This window comes from Mustela nivalis (assembly GCF_964662115.1).
Source record: "Mustela nivalis genome assembly, chromosome: 2".
In the NCBI taxonomy this organism is placed as follows: Eukaryota; Metazoa; Chordata; class Mammalia; order Carnivora; family Mustelidae; genus Mustela; species Mustela nivalis.
This window is the reverse complement of record NC_139021.1, coordinates 73,813,300-73,835,798: the sequence shown is the minus strand read 5'-3', so window position 1 is coordinate 73,835,798 and position 22,499 is coordinate 73,813,300.

The window sequence follows — 22,499 nt, the reverse complement described above, 5'->3', positions numbered from 1 at the left end:
AGTTCATTCATTAAATATTTGGATGAATTTGAATACCTTTAGCTTTGAAATTGACTTTGTAAAATTGTTGTTTTAAAACGTAAGAATTAATTGAGAAAATAACAATCACCTGTCCATTATTACATGATTATTACTGAAAATAACTGTTGTATAGAGGAGAAAATGTTAAAAATAATGATGTATTCTGGTTGTCAAACACTCTGGATACATCAAAATCACAAGCTTGTAAATAGCAGGGCATGTGTTCAAATCCAAATTGGTCTAACTCTGTGCTGTTTACCCTTATCTATGCTATTTAATTACTAGCAAGTTTGCCCATGTTCTAAAGATAGTTTGCTAACTACCTGTACAGTATAATGGCTCAAACACCTACTATTGAATGAGTACTTTGTGGTGAACACGGCATTTTCCATCTCAAGAAACTTCTACTCTTAGTGAGGAAGAAAAACTATACAATAGATTGTTTTTTAGAAAATTAACTGGCATCTTATTTTTTGTATTGCTCTTGTTTTGCAGCTTTAGGGAATGTGGAATAATGAGAATCAAGATCTTTTTCCACTTTTACCCAGATGGAGAGCCTTATGTTGTACTTATAAAGTCTAAGCACCTGGTTTGACTCAGGGCAAGGAATAAAGACTTAGGTGGGAAAGATAGTAATGCCTGTCTGTATATGTGTGCAAGGTGGGGAGCAAAGAGCAGCGGTTTCCCGAGATGTAAATGAAAGTAGGGAATTTGAGGGGTTGCTGTATATAATGGAATGGGCATATAAAGTGGGAGTCAATTCAGACAGGTAATCCATGCTGAGGCTTATAGTGGCTCTGCAGGCTATGTGTCTTGCAGCTGGTGGAGGGAGTGGCTGTAGGGGGGCTGGTCCCTGAGTTTACCAGACAATCAGTACCCAACAGGTCAGCATGCCACCGCCAAATCATGTAGCTACAGAACCAGTTTTCTGATGTTGCATGAATTTCAGAATTCTTGGATGATCTCGTGGGAGTGTGGGGGAGGGAGGAAGCTCACAGACTGAATTCCTATGATTCAAGGGAATGAGAATAAGAAGCACATTTGGTTTTAATTTTAGAAATAATGGAATGTGACATTTTTCCACCTGAGTAGTGAAGAGTAAAATTCCTGCTTGCTACGCAAATAAACAAGCAAGTACAACACAGGGATGAGCAATGTCGGGCAAAGCATAGAATCTACAGAGGTCACTTGGGGGTGGGGTGGAAGGCCTCCTAGGAAGAGATGTCCAAGCCAGGAACGAGGAGCATTAGCCAGGAGAAAGGGTATTGGGATGTAGCTGGGAAGGAGAGTGCTACAGGCAGAGGGGATAAAAGCAAAAGGGCAGATGGGAGAAAGAGCTGGAATATTTGGAAACATAGATGGTTGGACAGTTGGCACCAGGTGACACAAGATATATGGACAGTCAGGAAAACACCACACTGAGAAACTAGGGATGTATCCTGTGGGCACTGGAACAAACAGTTGATGTGCTTTTTGCAGAGGAATGAGGGATGAGACTTAGGCTTGGACAGATCACCCTGGCCGCCAGGGCAAAAGAGATTAAAGTGGGGGTAATACCTGCCAAAGAGAGGCAACTTGGGCGACTCGGTCCGGTGTTCTCTGAAGCCTCATCAGAACTTTATGAAAAACCCCTGAGGCACCTTGACTTTGCATCTTTCACAAGTCCCTGAGATAAATTCATTCTCCATGGGCACCTCAGGTTTTGTATTGGTTTCCTAGGGCTGCCATAACAGAGGATCACAAAGTGGATAGTTTAGGATAATAGAAATTTATTATCCCACAGTTCTGGAGGCTCAAAGTCTAAGATTAAGATGTTGGCAGGGCCAGTCTCTAGGACTTTAGAGGAGAATCACTTCCACATCTAGCTTCTGACTTTGCTGGCAATTCTTGGCATTCCTTGGCTTGTAGATGCATCGCTCTAACTTCTGCCTTCATCATCACATGGTTTTCTCATTGCATGTCTCTGTCTTCACATCATCTTCCCTCTGTGTGCATGTCTGTGTCTCTTCTTTTATTTTTTCTTTTAAAGTTTTATGTATTTATTTTAGAGAGGGAGAGCATGACTGGGTGGGGAGCAAAAGGAGAGGCAGAGAGAATGTCAAGCAGACTCCTTGCTAAGCGCAGAGCCTGATGCGGGGCTGGAGCTCATGATCCAGAAATTAACACCAGAGCAAAAACCAAGAGTTGGAAGTCTCACGGACTGAGCCACTACCAGTGCCCCCTCTGCTCCTTTTCTTATAAGGACAACAGTTGGATTGGATTTAGAGTTAACCCTACTCCAGTATGACCTCATCTTCACTAATTACATCTGTTAAGATGCTTTTTCCAGATACAGCCACATTCTGAGATTCTGGGAAAGACATGAATTTTGGGGTGACACTATTCTACCCAGTACCAGTTTCATGCGAGCACATAAAAGCTGATCACTCCTGGCTTTGAACCAAGAGGCATTGGAATGCTACCTTTGCAAAGTTAAACCCAATGTAAGGATGGACTGGTGTATTCAAAAAGGATGGTTCCTTTTTTGTTTTTAAAGACCTTATTTCTTTACTTGACAGAGAGAGAGAGAGAGAGAGAGAGAACATAAAGTCAGGGGGAGAGGGAGAAGCTCTCCTCTGAGTAGAGAACCCCATGTGGGACTTGATCCCAGGACGCTGGGATCATGATCTGAGTCAAAGGCAGACGCTAAACAAACTGAGACACCCAGGCACCCCAAGAAGTATGTTTCCTTAGATTGTTTATGCATAGATTATTGCATAGGCTTACTTGGCTTCTTGTATATATAAAGGTAGTTATTGAGATTCCAGAGTAGAAAGATTATAGAGGTATCTGCTCACTGAAGTACGTGCTATATCCTTCATTGAAACAACGTATATTTTATTTTTTTAAATTTAAATTCAATTAGCTGACACACAGTGCATCATTAGTTTCAGATGCAGTGTTCAACAATTGATCAGTTGTGCAACACGTTTTCAACTCAACTTACGTCTCCAAGAAAATAGAAGCCAAATACATTTTTGTTTAAGGCACAATGCTATTTAAACATCCAGGTCAATTTTAATTAAACACTAAAGGGAAAGTTTGAGTAATCAACTGTTTCAGGGGAAATACATTTAATTTTGAATGCAAAGGGCGCCTGGGTGGCTCAGTGGGTTAAGCCGCTGCCTTCGGCTCAGGTCATGATCTCAGGGTCCTGGGATCGAGTCCTGCATCAGGCTCTCTGCTCAGCAGGGAGCCTGCTTCCCTATCTCTCTCTCTCTCTGGCTGCCTCTCTGTCTACTTGTGATTTCTCTCTGTCAAATTAATAAATAAAAAAGCTTTAAAAAAATTTTGAATGCAAAAATCTGTGTATAATTTAAAATCTTATCAAAAAGTTCAGAGATAAAGCTTATATTTTGTCACCAAACGGTAGTTTCAGCTATTTGCCAAAATGATAAAAATGGGACATCCAGAAATTGAATTAAGTTCTTACTATATCACATGCATTTTTAGTATAACATAGGGACATACTATAGGATTTACAGCACAATCTCTCTTTCTGTAGGAGGAAAACATTTCTAATATATTGTTAGATGAGTAGTTTAACATCTCCCTTGCTTTTAGTCTGTACTAGAGTACTTAAGCTTTATTGTTTTTTCCATGAATCAGACCATGTAGTCTACAACCATCATGATTATTTTGAAGATTACACATAGCAAAAAAATTTAAGGATCCTAGACCTGTTTTTCTGGTCTGTGGAGAAAGCTCGTTTTGGGTCCTGAATCCATAATGAAATATATATTACTTATCTCTTCTAATGAGAAGTCATATTTTGTTAGACTACTATCAAAGGTTTTTCTTCATAAAATTTTGAACTGGAAGGGCAGAACCATGGCCCTATATTCTTCTCTTAAGAGCCATCAACCACGTGCAAATCCACCGAGTCTAGCCTTGTTTCCCCAAATACTTCTCATACTGTGGTACAGGAGACCTTGCTGGTTGCCTCATGAAAAGCTACTAACACTAGGTTTGTTTACTTCTTTTTATCTGACCTGTTAGTAACTAAGTGTGGTAGTGATCTCATCAGGAAGGTTTGTCCTTTTGGTCCATGCTGTGTATTCCATGACGTTCACTGCCTCCTTTAAGTGCTATTTATACAGTTTTTCAATTCATTCAATAAGCACTATTATGAGGACATCATTAGATGTTAAAGATGAAAAATGAGTTCAGTTGGTATGTTTTCAGGGTACCAAGTGAAGCAAGCATGCCAATCAGCATACCTGTTCTGCACCATGACATAAAATGAAGCAATTAGAAAGCTCTATCTCTAAATCACCAAAAGGAAAAGGGATACATTATTATGTGGTGTGCATGTTTACTGAAGTTCTTACGAATGTAGCACCTAGTGTTTGAAACACAGGACGATATCATATCTCAAGCCTTACAAAGATACGATGACCAAATGAAGTCACCTCTATGTCCAGGCCTTACTAAGATATACAATTTGATAAGATATATCTAAATAAAGTCACACTTTTGACAATAAATTATTTTGTTTTGAGTCCTCTCTCATGAAATTATTGCTCTTCAGTACCATATTTGCTTTTTTTTTGCTCTCTCTCTTTCTGTATACATATGCATACACAGATGTGCATACACAGATGTGCACACACATACACACACACACACACATGTTACTACAATAATTTTTTTTGTTTAATCACTTGAGAATAAGTTGTGGGTATAAGTGACCTTTCACTTCTATATACCTGATCATATCTCCTAAATCCCTAAATACATCCTAAGGACAAGAACACTATCTTACATAACCATAATTCACTAATCAAATTCAGGAACTCTAACAGTGATATATTATTATTATCCAACATACATCCCATTTCAAATTTTGCCAATTTTCCAATAATTAAATGTCCTCTATGACATTTATTTCTTCTATCCAGGAGTCAATCCAGGATTACACATTTCTTTGGTTGTCTTATCTCTCATCTCCTTTTCTCTAGAATGGTTTCTCAGCTTCTTAGTGCCCTTTATGAAATTCACATTCTTGGGGCACCTGGGTGGCTCAGTCAGTTAAGTCACTGCCTTTGGCTCAGGTCATGATCCCAGGGTCCTGGGATTGAGCCCTGCATCGGGCTCCTTGCTGAGCAGGGAGCCTGCTTCTCCTCTGCTTGCCATTCCTCCTGCTTGTACTTGCTTTTGCTTTCTCCCTCTCTCTCTGTTAAATAAATAAATTAAAATCTTAAAAAAAAAAAAAAGAAATACACATTCTTGGGTATAGGCTAGTTGTTTATGAAAAGTCCTTCATTTCGGTTTCTCCCATTATTTTCCCAGGTTATTTTTCAGAGTTCCCCCGGGTACTGCCTCATGTGTGATCTGGAGCTGGTCCTTCCAGTTCTGTCTGGCTTACTTATCTCCCTCCACATGGCTCCCACTTCTGCTCCTGCACACTTCCAGAGAAGGCCCAGTGTTCTCTATTGACAGCCACCACTCAGATCCTCTCAGGCCTCTGAGAAAGTACCCTGCAGCCCTATGGCCTCTCACTCCAAACCCTGAATGGTTGTTCCTTAATTCCTTACAGCACACCTGAGCCCAGGCTATAGCTTTTCCACAGAACTAAATTCAATGTTTGAGGCTAACACAAACACAACACAGAGAATGATGTCACACTGCTACTAAAGGTTGCTACGCTTAGAGCCCACAGGCTAAAACATGACCTCAGAATCTTTAAATAAAGTGGTTCCCACCTCCATATGGAAGGGTCTGCTCACTCTATCACAAATGGGCCCATGATGTCCATGGTAGGAAATTCAGAACCTGCAGAGTAGCCAGGCTCGAAGAGACTAAACCATTGTCCTCAATGGTCTCGTTTCCCGATTTAGGATTGACTTCCCAGGTTGAGAGATACTGAGGACCTCCATTCCCTACCTGGGAACCTTACTTTTGAGTATGAATCAGGCTCCATGGCTCAGCGGGTCCAGTCTTCCCAGACCACATTTACTAAAGTTAGACTGTCTAGTTTTATATTACACCACAGGTGGGCCACCAAGAATGCAGCCTGGAAGCATTACCACAAGCCAAATACAATTCCCTTATAGCCTTTCCTCCAGCATGCAGTGAAGAGAAGAATGGTTCTTCACACCCCTACTAGAGCCAGGTTTTCATTCCTGATCTCTTGTAAACAAATGCTTGGGCAAGAATCAATCATCACAACTCCCAAGACCAACCAGCAATTTTCAGACATAAGAAATTCTAATTCTAGATTGAGAAAAAAATTATAACTCTGCAGGAGCATAATTGAGTTTAAGATACACCCAATTTACATTACTAAATAGACTGTTCCAATCATTTGCATTTGGGTTACTTCATTGCATTTTGGCCTTCTTTAAGAAAAACAGTGAGTACTTTCTTGCCCTTATACTGACACAATTAAAAGGCTCATTGAATGGATGTTTACAAAACCTAATTTAGCAGTTTGGCCCCAAAGGTAAATTCCAGTGTCTATCCCAGAAGTGAAACTGGTTGTAACTTCAAGACTGGGAGGCTTTCCACCCTCAATTATTTTTACTATTTTAAGGCAGATTTTCAGCGTCTTCAAATGTCTTACCTTTCCAGCTTTTTGGCCTGAATTCCTCTCTCAATGTCCTGTGCTCCTGAAAAAAAAAGCACTTTGCTGATCTCTGATTCTACCCCTTACTTTCTCACTTCCCCACTCTTGCTTTTGTGGGCCTCTCATCTTGAGTACTCTCCCCATCATTCTGAACTTTCAGACTTCTACTTAGTTGTCAGGGACCGACCCTAATGCCACCTCCCACTCTCTCCAACTTGGTGTGATAGATCTTTCCTCTTAAATCTCATAGCAGGATATTTGTAACTTTTTCTTTTGGCCATTATGTTCTACCTTATGTTGCAGTTACTAGGTTCATGTCTTATCTGTCCCACTAGGCTTCCTTCCAGTGCTATACTCCTCTTCATATCTCTCCCATCATCTGGTATGGTGCCTTGTAAATAGCAGGCATTCAAAAGATTTGCAGAGTTGTACTGAACTAAAACCTAGTGAATACAGTATTTCAGATGATTGCTCTGACTTAAATTACATCACATGAACTAGTAGAAAATACTAGTTCAAGAGTGAGAGATGAAGTGTTTCAATTTGTTGTTAATTTGTCATTCACGGCTTTGGCTAATCATGAACAAAGACAGGCATTGTAAATAGAGCACTTTTTTTTTTTTTTAAAGATTTTATTTATTTATTTGACAGACAGAGATCACAGGTAGGCAGAGAGGCAGGCAGAGAGAGAGGAGGAAGCAGGCTCCCTGCTGAGCAGAGAGCCCGATGTGGGGCTCGATCCTAGGACCCTGGGATCACGACCTGAGCTGAAGGCAGAGGCTTTAACCCACTGAGCCACCCAGATGCCCCAATAGAGCACTTTTTAAGTGAAAACTTACAGACTTTTAATGACACAGTGTAGAGCAACTGGATATAATGGTTTCTGGGTTGTAGAGTTGGAGGTTTATGAGAAAAGTACAATCCCAGCTACATGAGAAATAAGAAATTGCTACTGCTTTCTCTACTGTTTGGTTAAAAGTAGAAAAAAAAAAAAAGAATGTAATCGGCTAAAAGATCTATACTGACACATGCCTGGTAATGTTTCATTCATTCTACTACTGTTATCAAATATAGTCACTGAAGGCCTATTAGAACAGGCTGCTGGTCAGATAATTCTACCACAATATAATGAGATGGAAAAAAAATCATATAACAATGTACACAGGTTCCCCTTGGGGGAGACTCGCCTTTCTTATGGATAAAGCCTTGAGAAACCTGTAAAGAGTGACTACTTCCCTGAGGGGTAATGGTTCAGATGCTTTGAAGTCTTCTGAGGAGGAAGGGAGACAAAAAGACAAATTTATTTGCATTGGGGGTGGGGCACAGGGAGAAGGGATAGAGAGGAAAAAGAGGATAATAGATCCAAGCAAATGCCATGTTGGTTGGAATACCATGAACTGAGCAAGGTGACTCTTCTCAGTGATCTCATGCACAGTCAGGAAATTTTATAAAATCACAAAAACGTTGAGGTGATTGGATTTCTTCTGAAAACCAATAAAATGGCCAAGTTCTGCATCATGGTTTTTGTGGTCAATAAAATTGAGGTGGTAAGCTCTGGTGCAGGGGCCCAAGTCAGAGAAGAGCTGGAGGCCTTAGGTTGGTGAGAGTCCCCAGAAATTCTGGGGACTTCCCCACCCGTTAGAAATTAGAGGCTTTGAAAAAATTTCCCCTGGAGTCCAGAAATAGAGAGGCTCTTAGATAAAATCAGCATTACAGAAGTTTGGTGGTCACAGGTTTATAATCTAATATTCCAGAAATGATAACCCATGACTTATTTACATAAACATTACTGTTGTTTATTTTTTTTTAAAGGCAAATAATGCTTGAGGCAGTATAATGTAGCATTAATGAGGATAGATTCTGGAGCCACATGCCTGGATCTGATCCTTGGCTAGACTTTTTTTTTTTTTTTTTTAACATATAATGTATTATTTGCCTCAGGGGTACGATCTGTGAACCATCAGTCTTACACAATTCATAGCACTCACCATAGCACATACCCTCCCCAATGTCCATAAGCCAACCACCCTATCCCCTCTGCCCACCCCTTACCCCTCCAACAACCCTCAGTTTGTTTCCTGAGATTAAGAGTCTCTCCCCAGTGCCATCTTGTTTCATTTTTTTCCCTCCCTTTCCCCACAACTCCCCACCCTGCCTCTCAAATTCCTCATATCGGAGAGATCACATGATAATTGTCTTTCTCTGTTTGGCTTATTTAGCTTAACATAATACCCTCCAGTTCCATCCACTTTGTTGCAAATGGCAAGATTTCATTTCTTTTGATGGCTGCATAGTATTCCATTGTATATATGTACCAAGTCCTCTTTATCCACTCATCTGTTGATGGACATCTAGACTCTTTCCATAGTTTGGCTATTGTGCACATTGCTGCTATAAACATTAGGGTGCACGTGACCTTTCAGATCACTACATTTGTATCTTTAGGGTAAATACCCAGTAGTGCGATTGCTGTGTTCTAGGTAGCTCTATTTTCAACTTTTTGAGGAACCTCCACACTGTTTTCCAGCAACAGTGTAGGAGGGTTCCCCTTTCTCCGCATCCTCGCCAACATCTGTTGTTTCCAGACTGGTTAATTTTAGCCATTTTGACTGGTGTGAGGTGGTATCTCACTGTGATTTTGATTTGTATTTCCCTGATGCCTTGGCTCAACTTTTTACTGGCTTTGTAATGTTGAGTAAGTTATTTGACCCTTTGTGCCTCAGTCTCTTCATTTGAAAAATGGAGAAAATGGAAGTAGCTACCTGTGAGAAAAGGGTCTAAGAAGCCTATCATTCCTCTGTGAGATTTAACCATTAGTTAACTCTTCAGCTCTGTTCTCTTGGTAACCTGGAAAAAGTAGAAATGCCAACTATGTTACTAGACATTGTTGTTTATGGTAAAAATGAGCCCTGAGTGGTACATAACATCTGGACTGGGAGGAATTAGAAAAGAATGATAAATACCTGATAGGGATGCCAGGCTTTGGGCTTCTCTGAGTATGATGACCCTTAAAACTAGGCTTATACCTTACAGGTATAAGCCTATAACTTGTACCTATAACATCAACATCCCACCAGAAATATTTAAATTGACCTAGCAATTGCAGTGTTTGGTATTTACCCAGATGAACTGAAAACTTACATCCACAGGGAAGTCTATGCATGAGTGTTTACAGCAGCTTCATTCAAAATTGCCAAGGGGCATCTGGGTAGCTCAGTTGGTTAAGAGTCTACCTTCGGCTTAGGTCATGATCTCAGGGTCCTGAGATCAAGCCCCACATCCACCTCTCTGCTCAGTGGGGAGTCTGCTTCTCCCTCTTCCTGTGTCTCCTCCCCGCCTGCTCATGCTCTATCTCTCTCTCAAATAAAGAAATAAAATCTTTAAAAAAAATTGCCAAAACTTGGAAACAACCAAGATGTCCTTCAATTGGTGAATGGGAAAACAACTATGGCACATCCATACTATGGCGTATTATTCATAAATAAAAAGGAACGAGCTAATAAACTGGGAAAGGACATGGAGGGATGTTAAGGGCATATTGCTAGGTGAAGAAGCCAGACTGAAAGGCTGCATATTGTATGATTGCAACTCAACGACATTCTAGAAAAGGCAAAATATTGAAGACAGTACAAAGATTGGTGGTTGTTAGGGGTCTGGAGGAAAGAGGGTGAATGAATAGGTGGCATCCATGGAGTTTTTAACGACCGTGAAACTATTCTGCATGATACAGCGATGGTGGGTACATTATGTGACATTACGCCTTTGTCAAAATCCACAGAACGTACGAAACCAATAGTGAACCCTCGTATTAGTTACGGACTAAAGTTAATAGTAACATATCAACAGTGGTTCATCAAGCTTAACAAGCGTACTACACTAATACGAGATTTTAATAATAAGGGACACTGCGTGTGGATAGAGCGTTGAGGGTGTATATGGGAACTCTCTGTACTTTCCATTCAATGTTTCTGAAAATCATGGAGAATGAAGTTTCTAAGTCCAGTGGATCCTGCAGTCACCCCATGTGGGTCTTCTTCCTGTCCTAGAGCTACTGGCCTATTCAAGATTTGCCACTGAAGGGAAAAGTCTGAAGCTGAGGGCAAGCTTTGGTTCTTCTCTTATGTTCTTCTGAATAGGCTGGTGGCTCATGGTCATTTGGTCTGAGATTTGAGTGCGCCTCAGAAGATCTCTTGGTGGGCTATGCGCTGTCTCGTAAAACCATTGTGAAAATTAAGTGAGGTAACATTGGCAAAGCTCTCAGAACAGGATTTGGGCCATGTAAATGTTACGTGATTGTTAGTCATAATTTATCATAGGAGTGGTTGTTGCTAAACATTTTAACAATTACATCACAAAAATTTATGAGTGATAGGCTATCTGCAATATCAGATCAAAATATACTTTGTGTGTATATATCTATATGGATATACATGTTATAATGTCTGTAAGATGAAGCATATGTATTCATTATATAATGCCTTGCCCATAGGTTGGTGTTTGTTTTGTATTCTTTTCTGAGATGATCTGTGAGGAGCAGCCACAAGAAGAAACGTGGGAAACACTCAGGAATAAAGCAGTTTATTATACTCAAAGTTCCCAGAGACCGGACGCACAGCATGCCATGCAGGGCCACAAGGGTACCAGGGTGCAAAGGTAGGAGCAAGGAGAACTTTAGGCCAGAATTTTTGTTGGGATTTCCCCAGGAAAGGTAAGGCAGAACAGGGCAAATGAGGTACCTGGGTGGCTCAGCTGGTTAAACATCAGCCTTAGGCTCAGATCATGATCCCATGATCCCAGGGATCGAGTCTTCGGTGAGGCTCCTTGCTCAGTGGGGAGTTTGCCTCTCCCTCTCCCTCTCCCCCTCCCACCTGCTCGTGTTCTCATGCTCATGCATGTTCTCTCAAATTAATTAATCAGTCAATCAATTAATTAATTTTTAAAAAACAGGGTGAACAGTTTAGGATTGGCTAGTTTGAATATTTTCCATGGGCTTTGGGCTATAAGGTTGGCCCTTAGTTACCTGATACCTGACCCTGGGATGAACAAGGAAAGGGATATTGTCTTTTTAGATGACAGGCTACCTAGATGAGGTCCACTCTAGATTGGTTAGTTTGCATATGAAGGACATACTCCTGGCTGGGCCCTTTGCTATCTCTAACAATTTTCTAGGTCAGGGAAGAGCGATCTTTCCCCTGCTAGAAAGGATTTTTAAGATGTCAAAATAATGTAACAGAAAAAAAAATATATATATATACACACACATATATATGTATCTATATACATATACATATATAAAAATAAATAAATAATATGGAGATCTTCAGGCAATTCCCCACATGCTATTATGTAGAAATATTTCAGTGATTACAGCTTGGAACCCAAGTGAGGACTACGTCTTTAAAAACTTTAGCCTGCCCTCAGCCCAGCTGAGCTCCCTCCAAAATGAACAAATTGATCCTTAACTCTTTAAAATGAATTTATCTGAAATCTATGCTTTTCTTGCTCTTGTAACCCAAGCGCTTAACATAATGTCTTGCACTTATTCATTTCCTCATTTATCTACATTTATTGAGGACCTACAATATACTAAACACAGAGCTAGTAGCTGTTAAAAAAAAATCCTAATTAAAAATACGAACCTGGGGCGCCTGGGTGGCTCAGTGGGTTAAGCCCCTGCCTTCGGCTCGGGTCATGATCTCAGGGTCCTGGGATCGAGTCCCGCATCGGGCTCTCTGCTCAGCAGGGAGCCTGCTTCCCTCCCTCTCTCTCTGCCTGCCTCTCTGTCTACTTGTGATCTCTCTCTGTCAAATAAATAAATAAATAAATAAATCTTTAAAAAAAAAAAATACGAACCTGTTACTGAATACAAGCTGTAGGTCACCTCACATTCTCTTGGCCTCACACAGCTCCTGGGCCTTCTGCCACTCACTTCTGTTCAGCTGTTTCTGCAGCTGTCAGCTCCCCGCCTGAGTTCTACTCAGTCTGTACTGTTCTACTGCCTGAGCCAATTGGAATCTGTGGTTGGAAGTCTGTACTGTTCTACTGCGTGAGGCCAGTTGGAATCAGGAATCTGTGCCACTTCCCACGACCTCCTCCCCTCACATGAATGAAACACAATGCCACAGGTTAGAAAAACCTGGCTTCACAGACTGAATGGGCCAGGCAACCTCACAGAAGTTTGGGGAAGGTGAGGGGCACACTTCCATGGCAGATAAACTTCTCTGTCCCTGCCTATAATGGGCTGTTCTGAGGTATGGAGTCCTGGTACAGTATAAAGGAGGTATCCCCTTTATAGGAGAGGCTCTCAGTGTCCCTTCACAAAGGAATGAAAGGTCTTGTGTTTGCTCCTACAATCACTGCCTTTCTCCCTCACTTTTGCTGCTTGGAGATTGCATCCCCCCAATGAAGCAATAGTAATTAGGTGTTGCCTTAGGCTATTTTCTGGTAAGTCCGGGTAAAGCCTTACTCATAGAGCCATGCTCTCAATAATCCCCACTACCAACCTTCTTCGTATCCTACTGTGGGTTCTCTCCTTGCCCCTTGCATTCAATTCACTCAGCTCTGTACCATGACTCTCCATGACTCTCCTGATTAACTCTCCTGATAAAATTGGCTCCATGGATTCCTACCTATTTTTATCCCAATCCCCCTGTTATTTTGCATTTCTTTTTCCAGCCTTTGCTCCTCCTTCTTATTATAGTTCACAGTATTTTAATATTGGGGGGAAAATTACTCATCTCCTACCCTTAGTCATGTGATTCAGGTACAATTAAACTTCCCTCCCCTACTGTCCAGGTAGTCATAATGATTAGTTTGGAGAGAGTCATATGACTAAGTTAGTCCAAATAGAGCCTGTTTTGAGAACTTTGTTGGAATTACTGAGGAATAAAAGCCCTTTTTTATCTTAAGAAGAGAAATAAAGTAAGCTTGGACATGGAATCAGTCTGAGAATGAAGCCAGATCCAAGGGAAAGGGAAAGGGAGGCTTGCTTTGGAAGAGGAGGTTCTAGATACAGAATTCACTCATGCCTGAAGTTTGCTATCCTTAAATCTTAAAGTTTTTTTTTTAATTAATTAATTTATTTTCAGAAAAACAGTATTCATTATTTTTTCATCACACCCAGTGCTCCATGCAATCCGTGCCCTCTCTAATACCCACCACCTGGTACCCCAACCTCCCACCCCCCCGCCACTTCAAACCCCTCAGATTGTTTTTCAGAGTCCATAGTCTCTCATGATTCACCTCCCCTTCCAATTTATCCCAACTCCCTTCTCCTCTCTAACACCCCTTGTCCTCCATGCTATTTGTTATGCTCCACAAATAAGTGACACCATACGATAATTGACTCTCTCTGCTTGACTTATTTCACTCAGCATAATCTCTTCCAGTCCCGTCCATGTTGCTACAAAAGTTGGGCATTCATCCTTTCTGATGGAGGCATAATACTCCATAGTGTATATGGACCACATCTTCCTTATCCATTCGTCCGTTGAAGGGCAACTTGGTTCTTTCCATAGTTTGGCGACCATGGCCATTGCTGCTATAAACATTGGGGTACAGATGGCCCTTCTTTTCACTACATCTGTATCTTTGGGGTAAATACCCAGGAGTGCAATGGCAGGGTCATAGGGAAGTTCTATTTTTAAAGGTTTTTTTTTTTTTTTTTTTTAAGATTTTATTTATTTATTTGACAGACAGAGATCACAAGTAGGCAGAGAGAGAGAAGGAAGCAGGTTCCCTGATCAGCAGAGAGCCCGACTCGGGGCTTGATCCCAGGACCCTGAGATCATGATCTGAGCTGAAGGCAAAGGCTTAACCCACTGAGCTACCCAGGCGCCCCAAATATTAAAGTTTTTTGAGGGAATAAGTTGCATTTTTGCCTTTCTGTCCCTATAATGGGGATATACAGATAAATATAGTTCGCTTTCTTTATAAATGCCGAGCTCTAGGGCATTAATATAAATACCTGGGTATTTATATTATAACAGGGTACCCAACAGGAGAGAATAGAGTTCCCTAGAAACTTGTGATCTCCATACCTTTCCACTACAGTGTTGTGGGATGAACTTAAATGAGTCATTTGGTAAAGACAAGGATTGAGTTACTGGCCCTGGGGGCAGACACTCCACACCTGGTACTCAAGGAGTCATTCCACAGTACACTCCGTCTTGTCACATCTTGCCTCTCCCCTTTCCCTCCTGACCTATGTTTCTGTGTGAGTGCCTTGCCAGCAATCTGATGCAACTTCTTAAATTCTTAAAACTGCGGGGGGATTTTGAAGCCATTCAGGCACACAGTTCTTAAGTGGAGCAGGGCAGGTGGAATTTCTGGCACCTTACCAGGCTGGAGGTACAAAAGCAGTTCTACTGCCCTGGGATGTGGAGGCAACTCTAGGAGGAACTTCCCAGTCTGACCAACGGTGCCTCCCAAAGTTGGATCTTGTTTATTATTTCTATTTGACTCATAGTCTGGTCTCTCCTATCTCCTTGCTGAGAGGGTCTCTCTTCTTAATACGATTTTACTTCACTTTACACACACTCTCACACTGCCCTATGCCATGTTTCTTCAGCTCCCCTTGATGCTTTGGATTTTCTTCCACTCAAAGAAGGTGGGTCTTATCAGTTCTGTTCAAACCTGATGCCATGGGACTTAGATCCTCGTGAAGTCTAATTACTGTGAAGGAGAGCTCTTTACTCTGGCTCAGGCTGTATCAGTGTGTCCCCAACCAGCAACAAAGGATATACCCTGGAACTCTTTGCCTACCTTCCCAAGCTTCCTGTGGACCTCTAGAATCTATGTATAGTCTGCTGTGTTCTCAGAGGAGTATCCTCGTACCCAATTGGTGGTGCATTGAGCAAGATCTAAAGCACAGGCAGAGGCTTTCTCCTGTTTACACATGATGAGTGAATTGCTGATGGGTGAGGTCTTGAAGCACAGACTGGAAAATATTCCCACTTATGTAATGGGGCAGTTCTGGCTGACACGTTACCCCCTTCAGTCTAGCACAATTTCTGGAAATTTGCTTGGTGTCCCTTATTTCAGCCAGACCCCCCCAGTCTACTGAACAGACCGACTCTGGACAACCAGGTGACTTTTAGGCAACTGTGATGGTGGAATTCAGGTTTAAGACAGATAGAACAAACAGTAACAGTAAAACACATTGAGTACCTTCTACATGCAAGGCACAGGCTAGGTGGTAGCGGTTCAAAAAACCAAAATCATTCAATTAAGATATTATTACAAGTTGCAAAAAGTACATTGAACGAAATGAGCAAGAGGCCGAGACAGAATGATAAGGAAAGGTGACCATTCTGGAAAGACCTTTCTGAGGAGGTGACAGGAGATATGACAGAGAGAGAGAAAAAAAAGAGAGAGAGAGAGAGAGAGAGCGATGATCATGCAAGCAGCTGAAGGGAGAGTATTACAGCCAGAAAGCAGAACATAAGCAAATTCTCTGGAGGTCAGCATGTTGAAGAAATGGAAAGAAAATCAGGGTAGCTGAGGGGTAAGGAGCAAGAGGGGGAATGGTGCAGGATGAGCACCGAGGTGCCCGGAAGCAGCAGGTCTGCCCTGGAGACAGGAACTTGGAGGTTGTCAGCATAGAGACGGCACTGAAATTCCTGGGAATGAATGAGGTCCCCAGGGGAGTGTGTGGTAGGGAAACAGGAGGGCAGAAGGCCGTCTGCTCAAGTGTCCTCCACAAGTCCTGGTCCTGCCTTCTTCAGGCCTCATAAGCAAGACGCAGTTCCCTTCTTCTCATGCAGAAGCCTGATGGCCTCTGTACGGAGTGAGCCGACTCTGGTTGTCCCCTCAGAAAGCCCAGTCCTTCAGCCTGTCCCCACATCTCTACCTTCCACTTTCAGATGAGTTTCCTGCCCCCACTACTGAGGCAAATAAATGATCTTCACGCTAAGAGAAAAGGAAGGAAGGAAGAAACCCCAAAGAACAAACACTATCATCACCTCCCAGCCAAGCAACTTAACCAACAAATAAAACGGAAGTGTGAGCTCTCAGGAAGGAGATCATCCTGCTGGCCAAGTGTTGGGGGAGAATGTGCTCTACTGCCGTTAGCCTCGGAGTGAATCATGCTTCCAGCCTGCTCTGCTTTGCCTCGATAGTCAGTTTATCAGTGCGCAGCACAGATCACATGGAAGGCTGGGACAAGATAAGTTGACTGGCTCTGGGCCAACCGCAGCCATTTCTGGATGAGCACGCGCTCCATTAAAAATGGGTTATGAAGCCAACATGCACCTGTAAAGACATCACGGATCTTCCTGGGTGGTGTGTGAGCTTCAAAGACCTCATTGTGTAATTACCTGCTCTTTTAGTGTGAACTGGTCGAGAGAGTCTCTCATCTGTCTGTGAATACTCCCTACTTCTGGCAGATTCACCCTCTTACCATCCTCTCACCAATAGCTTCCAGACTAAGCCAGGAACTAATTCCTGTACCAGAAAAAAAGCAAACAGGAAGTGTCCCTGTTGTGCCTGTAGACCGCTTGCAACACTGAGGTTTCCTTTTCGAGTTTTGCACCTCTCCTTTTGTTCATTTTGCCCTGCCCTTTTCCTTCCGGTAAAGCGTCACTTTGCCTGCCTTTCTCTGTAGTGCTGAAGGACCCCTAGTTTCTTACCTTCCTGAGTGGTTCACACCCCACCATCTGGCCTGACTGGTCATTGCTGTGCTGCCCAGACTGGTGGTCTGATTCACAACATTGCCCTTGTGCTTGATCTGTACCTGCCTCTGGCCCCTGGCCTCCTGGCAGGTTGCAGGCCTCGCTGTGCAACCCAGATCCACAACTTACGCACATTCTTTGCTCTCCCAGCCCAGCTTCCTGCCTGTCTTTCTGTGCAACCACCACCCCCACAGCAACTCTGCCGACCTATAGTGCATGCACACAGGCTGCTTTTTGTTTCAGGATTGTTCTAAATACCCGGACGCCGTGGTTGTACATCCTAATTTATACACTTCATGACGCTTGGCTCACCAGTAACTACTCCACCTCTGATTGCTTCCCACCCAGAAAGTCCCCCTCCTGTATCTCTTCCCTTGTGGTCAGCAGTAATGCATGTCACTGCCCCTCAGCAGGGTTGCAAGTTAATTCTTACAAGTGTTTCTCCTTCCTGTCCTAGGAACGTCAGCTTCGCGTTAGCTCATCAGTCAGTGTTTCTTGGGAAATGTGAATGCGGACAGGGGTTGTAAAGAGAAAAGCAAGTGTTGGGAATGATAAACTGATGAAGTTCCACCCTTCACTTAACATTTAATGTTAAGTCAGCTGCATAGCTGGCATTCGTGAAGTTGTTTTTTTTTAAATTACTTTTATTAACGTATAATGTATTATTTGCCCCAAGGGTACACATCTGTGAATCGTCAGGCTCACACACTTCACTGCACTCACCACAGTACATACCCTCCCTGATGTCCATAACCCAGCCACCTTATCCGTACCCCTCCACCCCCACCCAGCAACTCTGTTTGTTTTGTGGCATTAAGAGTCTCTTATGGTTTGCCTCCCTCCTGATCTCATCTTCTTTCATTTTTTCCTTCCATTCTCCCTCAAACCTCCCGTCCTGCCTCTCAAATTCCTCATATCAGGGAGATCATACGATAATTGTTTTCTCTGATTGACTTATTTTGTTCAGCATAATACTCTCTAGTTCCATCCACATCGTTGCAAATGGCAAGATTTCATTTCTTTCGATGGCTGCATAGTATTCCATTGTATATATATATACACCACATCTTCTTTATCCATTCATCTGTTGATGGACATCAGGTTCTTTCCATAGTTTGGCTCTTGCGGACAGCATTAGTAAAGTTGTTTAAAGAAAGAAGTTGTGGGTGTCAGTAATGCTGTAGACTAAGTCATTCTGGGTCTCCTGGGCACATATGGTTCAGTTCTACTTCCTCTTTCCTAAAAAAGTCAGGTGTGACCATGTGACTTGTTCTGGACAAAGAAACACAAGTGCTAGTTGTCTGTGATACTCCTAGGTAGAAACTTTATGAACCAGTGAGCACTTGGGTGTGTTTCCTTTTTTCTGACAAGATCAGCCCCATCCAATAGAAACATGATACCAGCCATGTATGTAAGTATACATTTTTTAGTAGTCACATTAAAAAAGTAGAAAGAAAAAGGTAAAATTAATTTTAGTGGTAATGTTATTATAACTCAAGATAGTTTATATCAAAACTCTCATTTCCACAGGTAATCAATATAGAAAATTATTCTTGAAATATTTCACATTCCTTTTTGTATTTTGAGTCTTTGAGTGGGGTATGTATTTTACACTGAATCTAAATTTGGACTAGCTATAGTTCAAGTACTCAGTAGACAGATACAGCCAGTGATTACCATGTTGGATGGCATAGGCTTCAGCCATCATGGAATCACAGAGTCCCAGTCTCTGTTCAGGTGGCTTTCTAGGGAGGGTGACAGAGCAAAGGCCACACTGATGCGGATGGATATGTGGGCAAGAGTGAGAAGGAAGACATTGTTGTTTTCATTACTGAGACTTGAGGGTTGTCTGTTAGAGCATAACTTAGTCTATCCCCCTGGTGTAAAGATCAGTGAAAGGCGTATAGCACTAATATAGCAATATACTGGGATGTAACAATATACTGGGGATACCCGTGGTACTAGCTCAGGGCCCAGGCAACAGGTAGCAAGGAGGATAATGGAACACGGAATTGAAGTGCGTTCTTTGTCTCTGAGTAGGAGGCCTTTATGTTTATCCAGTAAGATTTTGGAATCTAAATGAATATATGCCTATCATACGTTCCCAAATTGTAGTGGAAAGATGATAATAAGGCATAAAGAAAAAATATTAGAGCAGCAGAGGAATGGTAGAGATAATTGGGAACAAAGGGAGTGAGAAGTTACGGGTAATCAATTATTTTCTCTTTGGAATTACTTAAGGAATAAAATTTGGAATTACAGTTAGATACAATGGTTCCTTGACTTTCCCCAAACATAACCTTTTACACACACTGCTGGCACCAAACCATGAAACTATGTGTTGAAGTAAAACAAATCAAACCTGGTGTAGGTCATTCATCATTAGGATATGCCATATCTATCCTCCACACATCAACCAGAAGTTGCTACTGAACCGTTCAGTGGCCTCCCATTCCCTCTAAGATAAAACTTAAGCTCCCTTAATGTAGCATCCCAAGCTCTTTGTGATATAACTGCTGTATTCTTTTCTTTTTCTTTTTCTTTTTTTGTTACTATTATTATTTGAAGACTTTATTTCTTTATGTGAGGCTGAAAAAGAGTGAGCGAGAGAGACATAGAGAGGGAGAGCATGAATGGTGGGGAAAGGCAGAGGGGAGAGAGAAGCAGACTCCCACTGAACAGGGAGCCTGCCTCAGGGCTCGACCCTAGGACCTGGGATCATGACATGAGCTGAAGGCAGCCACTTAACTGACATACCACGCAGGCAACCCCCCCCCTTTTTTTTTTAATTTAAATTCAATGAACCAACATATTGCACATCAATAGTTTCAGATGTAGTGTTCAATAGTTTATCAGTTGTGTATAACACCCAGTGCTCATCACATCATGTGCCCTCCTTAATGTCCATCACCCAATTACCCCACACATACAACTCCTGTTTTCTTTTGCAGTCTCATTTCTTGTTACTTTCTTATGATTTTTGTTTCAGGAACACCAAAGTATTTTGAGTATCTTCCTCATAACTTGATTCTTCTTTCAAGAAAAGATGCTTCTTTCTATTCATACTTTCCTATAATACCCTCCTTTCTCCTTCTTGCCTGGTTAACTCCTACTATTTAAAACTTACTTCAAGTGTCATCTCAGAGAAACCTTGCATATCTAACATTAAGCTTATCACTGTTTTTAAACTTATCACTTTATATTAAAATAATTTATGTATAATTTGTTCTTGGGGGCTTGGGAGATTCTTAATATATGTTTTGTGAATAAACATTTCCTAAATAAATGTTTCTGGAAGACAAGAGTCAGTAATCACAGAGAAGAATGGACGAGGGAGTCCTTTCCATAGTTCTGGGTTAGCAGAGGCTTAACTAATGGTTCTATTTTTTTTTTTTTAAGATTTTATTTATTTATTTGACACAGAGAGAGAGAGAGAGAGAGAGCACAAACAGGCAGAGCAGCAGGCAGAGGGAGAGGGAGAAGCAGGATTTCTGCTGAGCCGGGAGCCCAACATGGGACTCAATCTCAGGACCCTGGGAACATGACCTGAGTCTAAGGCAGATACTTAACCCATTGAGCCACCCAGGTGTCCCTTAATTAATGTTTCTTGAATAAGTGGCCGTTGAGTAGTTTGTTGCTAAAAATAGCAGAATCTAATTATAGTTTACAGTCCTCACCTGCATGGCAGTGGTATTTCTATGCCAATAATGGATCACAATTTCCAGAATTTATTTTTTTACCTAATGGGTCACCCAAATTCTGATGGTATCAGCGAGTCAGTTTTTCCTTGCCAGCTTATCAGAGAGGAATCCCAAATGCTTCACCTTTTGTTGTAACTTGCCGACTTCCTAGCCTTGCAGGTAAAGCTGTCAGACAGAAATTAGAACCCCAGGCAGTAGGTCCTGTGGTGGAGGGAGCTAGTTATGTGGCAGTTGTGATAATGTCTTATCTGATTGTGCAACCACGGCTGACATATTAATGGCCCCTTACACAACCATGACATTTAGAGTAAATTTATGGACTATGATATGAAATAACAGATACTTGTTAAGCAGCTTTTTGGCAAATACTGAGATTATTAGAAATTTATAACACTATGCGCTCCAGAAACCAATTCAAAATCTTCTCATAACTTACATTATCTCTTCCTTGTGACTATCTTGGAAACCTATATGCTTTCACATGATCTCCCGGCCATGGTGGATTGGTTTTTGAGTAGAAGCATGAACCCAGAGGGACCAATCATCAAACTCCTCAACTTCAACTCATATTTGATTGCTCTAGAGATTTTCACCTGACCTAAAATTGACAAATTAAATCCAAGGTTGTTGGGCTTGGTAAAAGACCGATTGGAAGTTGTAAGATGCAAGCCTTGGAAGATAATCATCTCTCAAAGAAAAAAGAAATGAAAGATGTAGTTCCTGGTAAATCTGAGAAGTACTTCCAGCTATTCCTTTGATCCAGACGCTCTCCCCACAGTTTTGTCACACTTTCTTGGATAAAGCGAGGCAAGAAATTCCCATTTTTCCTTATAGTTATTTGAATTGGATTTCTGTCATTTTCAATAGGAAAATTCTACACTAATATGTGTTAGGCAGTATGCTATGTACTAGAGACACAAAAACAAAAATACTACGGTTCATGTCCTCAAGACCCTACATTCTAGTGAAACACTAGTGTTTTAGGTCAATGGGTTATTTTTATATACCTTTCAGCAACTCATACATTATCTCATTTTTAATTTCAGGTTTATCATTTTAGTAAACCTTTGTCCTTCACAATAGATAAATGTGGAGATCTTTAGGAATTCCAAAGTCAAAAATATAGTAGAGAAGTAGAAACTTCATTATGTGTTTTAAATTAACAGATGAAATACTGAATTTGATGGCATATTCATTCCTGTCAGCACTAGAGACTCTATTAAATGAAACATCCTTCTATTTTATTTATCCAAAACTCTTAAGAGCCACATCTTTTATTTGTCTTTGGTTTTTCTTTCAACACCAGTATAACTTAAAATAGAAAATTCCCCTAAGGACCAAAGTTGTTTGTTTGTTTGTTTGTTTTAATTTAAATTTTAGCTAACATACTGTGCAATATTGGTTTCTGGAGTAGAATTCAGTGATTCATCGCTTACATACAATCCATCCTCCACTCCACCAACCTTCAGTTTGCTTTCTGTTGTTAAGGGTGTCTTATGG